Source organism: Diabrotica virgifera, chromosome 1 (assembly GCF_917563875.1).
Source record: "Diabrotica virgifera virgifera chromosome 1, PGI_DIABVI_V3a".
Lineage (NCBI taxonomy): Eukaryota > Metazoa > Arthropoda > Insecta > Coleoptera > Chrysomelidae > Diabrotica > Diabrotica virgifera.
In genome coordinates, this window is record NC_065443.1 from 54592307 (window position 1) to 54604591 (window position 12285).

Below are 12285 nucleotides of genomic sequence, written 5' to 3' on the forward strand. Positions count from 1 at the left end.
TTTGTTCAAACTTGACAAACAGTTTACATATGTTTATATGGATATTTTAACTAGTATTAAAGATAGTTTTCCGCTGTTACCAGAGGCGTGCTATAGGTATATATATGTACTTACTTTTTCCCCGTCACAATCTACGCCTCTGTCGTAATAATCATTTCAGCAACTTTTTTTGATTATTTGTTACTTTATACGTAAATATCATCATTTTGTCTCAATGCGATAGAGTAAGTGGTTTTCAAGTTATTTGCGTTTAAAGATAATGGATTCTAAAAGATTATACAAATAATTATATTATTTAAAATATATATAATTATACAAATTTTATAATTATAAAATATGTATAATGATACAAATTATATTATTTAAAATATATATTTTAAACAACATTCAATAAGATTATGTGTTTAAAATACATATTTTTATTGAATCCATTACCTTTAAACGCAAATAACTTGAAATCTACTTACTCTATAGTAGGGTGGATCGAAAAACGGGTTTTTTCTGTTATACAATTCTAATAGCACGGAAAACTTGCGCATAGACGTCATTAAAAATGGAAAAATAATAAAATTTTTTTTTTCAAATTTGAAATCGCGCAGAAGGCATAAAGTTACAAAAAAAGACAAAATACCGGTAATTTTCAAAAACCCGTAAAATTACAAAAAAAAGTCTGTTTTCGTTCTAATAGTGAAAAAAGTGTTGTCAAGAGTGTCCTTAATGCATACAAAAGATAATTAGACCCATTCCCGTTTAACTGAATTCGCGCAAAAAGCATAAAATTGCAGGTTGTTTCGTAAAATAACGATATTTCATTATTTTCGACGATTTTTAAACATGTGCCAAAACCATACAAATTGTATTTTTAATTTGTAATAGTGTAAAAACTATTCAAAATAGTTTTCCTAATCCATAAAAAATACTTTCGGACCTATTATTCCTTAACTGTATTCGCGCAATAGGTCTAAAGTGTAGTATACGTAAGTTGTACAGTCCCGTAAAAACGCGGTTTTCCATATCTGATGAGTGTTTTTTAACACATTAAGGTTTGTAATAAGACTATAACAAGTGATTTACAAACACATTTATTAGCCAACACATCATATTGCAGCTCTCAGCTCATTTCAACATTTAATCTGTGCTGAAATGACCCAGGACTCACGACGAGGACGTGGCTGCAAGGCGAGGCCCACCCCCACCCTACTTCAACCAACCAACCAGGGTGAATGTTATTTACAATACTTACAGTAATTATTTACTCTGTACTATGTATGTATTTGTTGTAGGCAAAAGGTTATTTACATAGAAGCCCCTTTAAATTCTGACTTTGAATTAAATGTGGGCATCAGTTGCCTTGATTTTAAAGTATAGCCCGAATATAGCCATCTCGATTTTCAAGCCCGCACAATTTTTCTGCTGCCTCTGTAACCAGTTTTACACACCTCTCAACTGACTGGGTGTGGGTGTGGCATGGGAATTTGAGGTATTTAAGCTCTGGTAAAATTTTGTCTTTCAATAAAGAAGTAATATGTGCAGCTGGTATCTTGGACAGTTGTGGCGGTGGTGTTAACTTACAGATTGACCAATCAATAAGTTCGGTATAGTCGTTTGCACTAAAATTTATTGAAGGTATTTTAAAGTCCCTAACGCATCCTTCAGCTGATGGCTCATTACTGGATTTTAGGATCCTCCTGTAGCCAAGTTCCCTAATGTGTGGTCTTTCATCCATTATGATAGCCAACATCATATTTTCAGGGTGGCAGAAGAATGCGTTCCTTTGAACTACTGGATCAAGGATTTTCTTGATATTGTCCGGTAGATGTCTGGTTGTTTTAATACCTTCAAAATATGCCTCGGTCCATCTTTCACAGTGTAGTTTTTCTTCATATCACACCAAACAGGTGCATATGTCTTCACTATGTAATTTGCAAGAGTCTGTAACTCAATTGTTGGAGTAGTTTGGGAGACAAACAATCTTAAAACCCGGTTAGCACAGGTTAGCCAACCAGAGTGACTGATGCGTCCAGGATTCTTAGCAGCCAATTCTGGATTACAGATTCCTGTGTTGACCGCTCTGACAATATCTAGGAGTTACTGCTGATCTTTACTCAGATCGGTTTTAGTGATATCAATGACTTCTTCTGATTGGATCGGCCCAAAATCTACAACAGGGAGTTTCTCACAGCCATGGAGTTGTTTTCCAATTGGACCGCTGAATGAAACTGGTCCTATTGTCGTTCCATCCAAGTGATCAAACAAATGCCTATAAGGTAACTCGTTGAAATGTAGCAAGCAGATAAACCATTGTAAAGGACGACGACACTTAACTTCAATGTTATGTACAACACCGCTTTTCCATCCAGTGTTTGTGACTGTTCCATCACATCCGATGGCCTCTACTGCACTTATACCAAATTCCTTCCTTTCTAAGTGTTCGTAAATACTGTATGCAATTTCATTGGCGGTCCCTTTCTTTGGTGTGACATGACCAGTGTATTTACCACGTGGCTCACTGATCAAGTAGTAACGTGTGCGAGTTCAACTACGGGTGGGCGAGTCCACTCGGTGCCGGCGAAGGGGAATAAGCATTATTCTTTTGCGCGAATACAGTTAAGGAATATCAGGTCTGAAAGTATTTTTTATGGATTAGGAAAACAATTTTGAATGGTTTTCATACTATTACAAATTAAAAATACAAATGGTATGGTTTTGGAATATGTCTAAAAATCGTCAAAAATAATGCAATATCGTTATTTTACGAAACAACCTGCAACTTTAGGCTTTTTGCGCGAATTCAGATAAACGGGAACAGGTCTAATTATTTTTTGTATGCATTAACGACACTCTTGACAACACTTTTTTCACTATTAGAACGAAAACAGACTTTTTTTTTGTAATTTTACGTGTTTTTGAAAATTACCGGTATTTTGTCTTTTTTTTGTAACTTTAGGCTTTCTGCGCGATTTCAAATTTGAAAAAAAAAATTTTTATTATTTTTCCCTTTATAATGACGTCTATGCGCAAGTTTTCCGTGCTATTAGAATTGTATAACAGAAAAAACCCGTTTTTCGATCCACCCTACTCTATAGCATTGAGACAAAGAGATAATATTTGCGTAGAAAGTAACAAAGAATAAAAAAACATGCTGAAATGATTATTATGACAGTGGCATAAATTGTGAGGGGGAAAAGTAAGTATATATCATTACAGCACGCCTCTGGTAACAGCGAAAAACTATCTTTTAACATTAGTTAAAGTATCCTAACATGTGTAAACTGTTTATCAAGTTTGAAAAAAAAATATTGGAAGGTGTTAAATCAATGGGCTAAAATCATTTTAGAATATTTGTAATAAAAACACTCTGTATCTCGGTAAGGAGCCACATTTTATTTAAGTGTTTTAGGTTAAATATTCGTATTTTATGCTAAGGTTTCTCCAGTTACTATATGGACAATTCTTAATGAACACCCTGTATAAGTACTTAGGAAAGAATCGAATCACCAAAGCTTAACCTAAATGCTAATGTAAACAGATGTTCCTTAGCATGGGCAGCATTTGGAAGATTACAAATATGTCTAAATCGAACTGACCAATATTTTAAAGACAAAAACTTTCGATGGGTACGTATTGAATATGGTACTGATTCAAAGAACATGTGAACAGTAACGTTTTCACTGGCTTCTTGAAATTGGAAAAGTCAACTGACAGAGTAAACCACGAAAAATTCATAAACTCGTATATCTTAAAAATAACGGAAATACAAACGCCATGATCTTAGAATCACATCCAATTATGAACAACAAAAAGGTAAACACAAAGTAGAAAACAAGTACTTTGATCAATTTAGCAAATTACGTGGAGTTCGTAAGGGATATGTCTAATGGCTGATGTTAGTCAACATTAACTCTGAGCATCTCTTTAGAGAAGCTTTGGAGGGCATTGAAGATGAAATATCAATTGAGAGGATTTCCATAAATAACTTCAGCTATGCTAACGACACTATTTTACTTGCTTGACAGTCCAGAGGGGTTAATTGATAGAATAGACGCTGTTAGCAGATTAGACCAGAGCGCATCTGTAAAAATATTAGTACATTTGGACGTTGAGAGGTGACTCAATTTTTTTTACAGAAATTGCTTGAAAATAAGTCAAATAATAATATTTGAGTTACCCTCCCTCTCAAAAAGGTCCGGAACATTGTTTAAATAATCAAAATGTCAAAAAATGAAGGAAAAATTCGATTTTTTTCTTCGTTTTTTTGATTATAACTTTAAAAGTATCCATTTACGAGAAAAGTTGTACTGACATAAAATATGCGTAATTAAATTTCCTACAATATAGAATTGGTTAAGAATTTAAAAAATAGTCACCCTTGTTGCAAAATAGCAATAATTGCGAAAAAACCATACAAAAACAAGTATTCGCATTTTACGTTTTTCAACCATTTATGCTACACTTAGGACCTTCATATTTCACCCAGAAAAAGTTTATGATACAGTAAAACAATACTGTAATTTTCATTAAGATCGGTTCAATAGATTTTGCAATCCAGCTTTCGCAAAAAAATTCATTTTTTCAAAATATTACAGGACTGAAAATAAAGCAGATAGCAAGTTGAAATTTTTTTGCGTATAGAAGTGTACTGTACCTTTCATTTGCAATTTTGCAAAATTAAAATCGATTAGCTACCACGGCGTCAGGAATTTTTTTAAATAAACATTAATTATGTATTGGTGCTACGCGCAGGACAGCGGATAGTTTGCTCTGATTGGGCATTCCAATGACCTTTGATAATGATTGATACATTTTAATTTTTATTACATTTCGATATAAATAAATAAATTTGTTTATTGCAAAATAAAAACACATACTCTATCCTTTGAAATAACACTTTTATTAGCAAAAACTTTCTTTTGTGCATATATTTTAACTTACAGAATAAAAGTTTATTATTTTTAAACATATGCAATTGTTTAAACAATATTTCACAAACAATAATAAAATAAGTTTGATTTTTGTGGAATTAAAATATTAAAATACAACAAAATATAGAGTAAGAAAATAATATATTAGATAAAGATTGGAACAAATTTTGATGGAAATCAACTTGTGTGAATCGAACACCGCTGTCCTGCGCGTAGCACCAAAAATTAATGTTTATTTAAAAAATTTCCTGAGGCCGTGGTAATTAATCGATTTTAATTTTGCAAATTGCAAATGAAATGTACAGTACACTTCTATAAGCAAAAAAAAAATTCAACTTGCTATCTGCTTTATTTTCAGTCCTGCAACATTTAAAAAAAAATGAATTTTTTTGCGAAAGCTGGATTGCAAAATTTATTTTGCAAAATCTATTAAACCGATCTTAATAAAATTTACAGTGTTGTTATACTATATCATAAAGTTTTTCTGGGTAAAATATGAAGGTCCTAAGTGTAGCATAAATGGTTGAAAAACGTAAAATGCGAATACTTGTTTTTGTATGTTTTTTTTCGCAATTATTGCTATTTTGCAACAAGGGTGACTATTTTTTAAATTTTTAACCAATTCTATATTGTAAGAAATTTAATTACGCAACTTTTATGTGAGTACAACTTTTCTCAGAAATGAATAGTTTTAAAGTTATAATCAAAAACCAATAAAAAAATCGAATTTTTCCTTCATATTTTGACATTTTGATTATTTAAACAATGTTCCGGACCATTTTGAGTGGGAGGATAACTCAAATATTATCTGAGTTATTTTCAAGCAATTTCTGCAAAAACATTTGAGTCACCTCTCAACGTCCATCTCAAAACAGATGCGCCCTGGACTAGATGGTGTGGTATGCGTCATGCAAAACCAAGATGATGATCACCAGCAAAAATGAGACCATTAACCATAAACTGTTTTTAAGCAAAGAGATATTAGCAAGAGTTCAGATTTTCACATACCTGCACTGCAACCTCAACAAAGATTGGGATTAATCGAGTGAAATCCATAGTAGAATCGAGAAATTAAGAACTATATTCACTAAATTGGCATGGAATAAGGAAGATTAGGCCTATAACCAAGGATGGATGTTTAGGGCTGATTAGATAGATTCACCACATTGGAGAATGTACTGTGTAACTTGCGGCTTAATATACATACTGACTGCGAGTGCTCAGGTGCTATGTGTTATCAACTTTTTTTTGTATGACGTGAAAGATTGAATCTTGTCAGAGGCCACCAGTAACAAAATAACCGCGTTCAAAGATGCTACCGAGGAATATTACGACTATCGTGGACACATGATGTCACCAATGAAGCTGTTTTGCAAAGGATAGGTCAACAGGTCAACGAAAACGCAACTTATTGCAGGGCAAAGTGAAAGAAAAAAGGGAACCACGTATTTCGTGGCTAAGAAATTGAGACAGTGGACCGGAAAATCTTTAGATATATTTAGGTGAGCCGTGGGCTAGAATAATTCACAAAGTCCAACAAGAAAAAGGCAATACAGGAGGATTGAGACATCTTTGTACTACCTAGCTAAGTATTATATTGCTGTAATATGGGAAAGATAGATAATTCATATTGTAAATAAAATACAGAATGTTTCATTTAAAATATTAACTTAGTTTGGCACTGTCTTATGGAAGACTTTGTATATGTTGCTTATTTTAAAATGTGTCTAAAACTTTTATTAACAACTCTTTTCAAGTATTTTACACATTGGATAGAAACACGTCCAATGGATATTTTACCTAATTGAAATATATTAAAAAATATTACTTTAACGCTTCTTTTTTTCTTATTAACCCCACATTTATTACAATCTATCTATACAATCTAAACCTAAATGTTTAGGTAGATAACAGATAATAAGTAATAGGACTGACAATAATTCGCTAGACTGATAACGCTTCTACACCACGAAGTTTACCACGATTTTATCTTTATGTTCGATGAGAGTTTCTTGTGAATCTCACCCCACCGTGGCGAAAAGGGTTTAATTATTACCTTTTGCCTAATTGGACATCGGTGAATATTTTAGGACCACACGCAAATGTCCGAAAGAATAGAGGCTTGTCATTCGACATGAATAAAATAGTGAATTTTTGGACAACTGGTTCTAAGATTTATTTGGTCTGGTTCTAAAGTTACTCATAAACACGCGAAAGGGTTGTGCAGAGTAGAAAAATAAAGGTATTAAGAGACGAAATATTTATTAAGAACGAGTTTGGCAAATATGCGGCTTAACGATAAATTGTCTTAATAGCGAAAGAGAGACTCTTTAAACTAATTATTGCGGAGAACGTAACGTATCTTCACGGCGAAAAAAAAGGAACACACACGAACAGAAGTGTTTACCGCTGAAAACTAAAAGAGACTGCCTTGATTTTATTCTAAAACTACATAATATTTTCTTGGTTCCTTGAGGGTATAGGGTAGACGTCACATCACAAAAGAATGCCCAGACATCTGTTTTTCTTATTTGGCAAGGCGAGATGCTTTTTACCCGAAGATGCTAAGATCAAACACATGACCGTTTTATCTTTTGTGCCTACATAACATACTTAAAACAAAATTCTTAAATCTTACTAGCAAATGGTACAGAGTGCCCCAAAAAGTTTAAGAGCGATCTTTTTACATGAATGCGAACTAATTTAACTACTGTTCTTTTCACAACAATGGCTTTGAGAGTATGTACTGAAAAATGAAATCAAAGAGAGTCAAATGTGAAAACTGTGAAGTTTCCTAGGGAATTTGAAAATTGAATTTTCTTTTGTAAAGAAAATCGCATGTGCTGCGACCATTTTCTCCCTTATCCCATTTTACGAATCGATAGAGGAGTATTGATTCCATTTTTAAAAATTTTGGCGTAACTGGTGCCCTAAGGGTGTTATGAGACCCTTAAAAAGGCATAACGGCAGGCCGTGAAAACGAACAATTTTAGCTTGGAAAAAATGTGAAACATTTTCACCTCTATTTATTTTGTATACATTGGATTTTCATAACTGACAGTTGGATTTGATGAAATGCTTTCATCAATTAACATCAAGGAATTGTTCCACTGTAACGATACAGAAACATTTCGAATTTTTAAAGTTCCACCTCATCCAGAGACCAGAAAAACTTTCGCCTCACCCTGTATACGTCGTTTTCAGTTGCGTTATAAATTCGTTTATATAGGGAAAGCTGTGTTTAATCTGCCTCTTAGAAAAAGTTTTGTCAGGTCCTGTATTTCAAAGAATTTATATTTTTCCGGTAGAAGAATTACGCCTTATTAATATCCGAAACGCGGAATATTGTGCTGGATTGTATCATAAGGAACAAAATAACGGAAACAAGTAGAACATATGAGTAGATATAAACACCAGCAAAACCAAGCTAATGATCATCAGCAAGCAAAACATAACTGGAGCAAATATGTATGTGAACCAAATGAGAATTGAACGTGTCTCATAATACAACTACTTAGGAACTATAATAATCAATTGGTCGTGGGACAATACCCAAGAGATTAGATGTCGCATCGGGAAGGCAAAAAGTGCATTCTTGACTATGAGCTCTGTGTTGAAGAGCCATGACCTCACTCTAAAAACAAAAATAAGGCTCCTTAAATGTTACGTGTACTCAGTGCTTCTATACAGAGTAGAAACGTGGCCATTCTATCGAAACTTCAGGCTTTTGAGTTATGGTTGTACAGAAGAATCATGAAGATACCATGGGCAGACAAAGTCACCAATGAAGAAGTACTACGGAGGATGAACACAACCGCAGATTCGGTCAACATCGTGAAGGGCCGTAAGCTGCAGTACTTGGGACATATAATGAAAAATTAAGGCAGATACGAGCTACTCCAATGCATTTTACAAGGTAAAATTGAAGGAAAAAGGGCCCCAGGACGAAGAAAAACATCCTGGCTTGCTAACTTGAGAGCATGGTATAGAAAGACCTCAACACAATTATTCCGTATAGCAACCAACAAAATCATCATAGCCAGAATGATCGCCAACGTTCGGAACGGACAGGCACCCTAAGAAGAAGTATCATCATAAGTTCATTTAAGACATTCCGTTCTCACAATAATAGCGACAGAAAATTAAAATCTGGTTGTAGTATTGAATATTTTGTATTTATTTGGATGATGCAGAAATCGTTAGATGACTTGAGAATTTTAGTTTTACTTTTCTCTAACGATAAAGATGAAGTATTTGAGACGATGCGTAGATAGAAATCGTTGATGTGCCATTTCTGCGGTGGATTGCGGTGAATTAGCGTTCGATGAGAAAAATGAATTTGACTTGTTATTTCGCCATGGCTTAATCAAGTGGTACACTTTTGCGCATTTCCGCACTTAGGCAAATTACATATTTCCATACCGTCATCGGTATAATTAGAGATTGCAATTGCTCCGCAAACATGTCTGCCAGAATCCAATGTGGTAAATAAGTATTGATTCTTTTTAAAATGAGTATTTATTCATTAACTTTAATAATTTATAACTAAAAGTTAATAATACATACCTGCTTTTTAATGTCAGAATTCTTAAAAACTTTAATATAATTTCAAAATTAAAGTCATAAAATTGTCTGGCCGAAAAATTGAAGCGAACCATTAAACTTACTTTTTGTGCTCTTTTCAAATATGCAAACAGATTTTCAGAATTTGAATATACAGATTGTTGTTTTAAGGCCACAATTACTTTATAATTTTTTGTTAATCCGGACCTGGATTTTTCTTATGGTTAGTATGTCGGTAGTTTGGGTTTTGAATGAGACATATGTGTACCAAATATCAAAAAAATATACAGGGTGGTTCTAAAGTTAGGGCTTAGGAAAGAAATGGGCAAAATCGATAAAACACCCTGTAACTCGGTTATAAAAGTCGGTAGGGCAAAAAATGTAGTATATCTAGAGCCGGCTCGGTGACCTGTATTCACCGTTAAAGTATTTCCGTTTCCCAATGAAACACACTGTATTATACTAAAAACAATTGTCACTAAAGAGTTATAAAAACAACTGTTTTTTATATAAAAAGAGACTAAAAATTAAAGGAATAATGCAGAAAATACAAAAATTCGCTGATATTCGCGGTGTGGAAGTACTTGGAGGGGATACGAGAAATGATCGTGCGCGAACAGCGGAGAAATCTTGCAACTTTCTTAAATAACTCATTGTCAATTGGAATTGTCAAATTGACGTATATTTCGTACCTACTGTCGTTGAAGAAGAAAAATTAATATAAATATGTTGTTCCACAGTATTGATATGATATGGAATTATTATATAAAAGTAAATTAATTTATTGTATTTTACTTGCAGTACTGCATTTTAATAATTAATTTTATTTACTACATACAATTGTTTACATTTTAATAACATAGCCTTAATCTTAATTTTTCTTCTTATAATTTGTTTTGGACTATGGCCTTGATAATTATCCAGCAACCAGACTAATATAATTGGCCAATATAATTAAAGTGCGAAAAATGTTGCCGAGCTATGAAACCAGGTGTCGCTTTTCCGAACTTGCACGGTCCCAATAACTTAACCTATGAAATGCCAATAGTGTCAAAATTTTATAAATGTCATTAGCGTCAAAATTTGATAAGAGTGGAGTAAACTTGCCCGAGGTTGGACCAAACAAGCTTCACGGCGCGGGAAATTTGAATTACTCCTCTTGGTTTAAAAATAGACTATAGTTCATCATTACTCTAGCATTTCTTGTCCATTCCAGACTCTGATTGTCATTTTATATATTGTGTATACCGTGAGACCATGATCTCACTTTACATGAGATCAAGAAAAAGAAAAGTATTTCGAATGGTATATATTTAAAACTTAACATTATTTTAATAAATATGTACGTTTTCACATAATGTTAGATTTCACACGCACAACCTTTCGTTTTACTTTGGTCTCCAAGTAAGGCTGCTTTTCTTCACAGAAGATGGATGAGAATACGGACAGTCATTCTGATTCTTACAGTAATTTCCAAATTTACACAACTTCGGGTGGTAGAAAGGGCAAGTAATGTTAGCACATTTGGGGAAAAACCTACAAATTTGGGGCTGGACCACTGGCAACTTCATTGCTAAACTAGCACTCTTAGCGTGGCTGTATTGGCAGTCCCTTTTTGTACACGAAGCACCGAACTTGCAGGAAGGGTGTAAGAACAGACACTTTTCGCCGTATTTACAGTTCGGAAATGCTTCGCAGGCAGTTGAAGGGTGTACAAATTCGCATTTGTCGCCTTGTCTGCAGTTTGGCCAGTACTTGCACCGTTCTTGAGTTTTCACTGATGCTGGAGGATGAACGGTAAGAAGAGAGTCAGGAACATCAATTTTTTTGGATACCTAAGAGATAAATGACCATAATTTAACCTTAGATGATAAATTAATATAGGGTAACTAGTCAGGGTGTACCCGTTCGTTTTTTGCACATGTATGGCATTTTTTATATTACGTCTCTTTTCTACTCACACAAATTAAAATCATGAAATTAAGTCGCTTGTTGAGACAGTAATATGACGAAAAACGGAAACTGATACTGGTCTTTTCGAGTTTTGACAATGTAAAAATGACAGCGGTATTTTTGTACATTTTTTTTGGTATTATTCTGACTTATACATACATAATCGTTCTGTTGACTGTCGGAGGTTGGTAGATAGAGCAGTGGTTTTCAATCTTTTTGAGTCATGTACCACAAAATAATTTTTATTATTTTTGGTACCACCTTTTTATTTTTGGTACCACCTAACTGAAATTCCTCTGTAGCTAGGTAATCTAATTAACTATATCAGTGGTGCTGATTTTGGTTGTTTTTGCGTTTTGTGTACCGCCGCAAATCATATTTACCACCAATGGTACATGTACCACAGTTTGAGAACCGAATAGAGAATAGGGAACTTGCACATTTTTTTTATTACATAATAATGTTCGGTTTTGTATAAAAATGAAATTTCCAAAATTTCACGCTTCAAAAACTCACAATAACTTAGAAGTACAAATTTAAAGTCTTCTTTATCTTAAAATAGTTCAAACGATCCGTGACGTCACAGAGTTTGACTATGTGGTTCAGTTTATGGTTATATTTACGTATATTCTTCTTCTTCTTTAGTTTATTGGCCTCCACCTAATTGGGTATTTAGCCAGATCGTCGTCGGGGAATAAAGGAAAAATTTTTATATTCTAATGACATTTATCGTATGTCATTGTAATAATATATACCAGGTTGTTGACATTGGAGTCTGATACAGTTATTGAAGGAAAGGAAAGAAGGTTTACTATTGAAAATAAAACCATTTTGTAAAAGTACAAAT

General features: G+C 33.5%; 1 protein-coding gene across 1 annotated transcript in view; it reads right to left on the minus strand.

The window, feature by feature from the left end:
* Nucleotides 1-12285, minus strand: part of LOC114328595 (uncharacterized) — a 288450-nt gene that overhangs the window by 229641 nt on the left and 46524 nt on the right. The gene's annotated exons all lie outside the window — the stretch shown is intronic.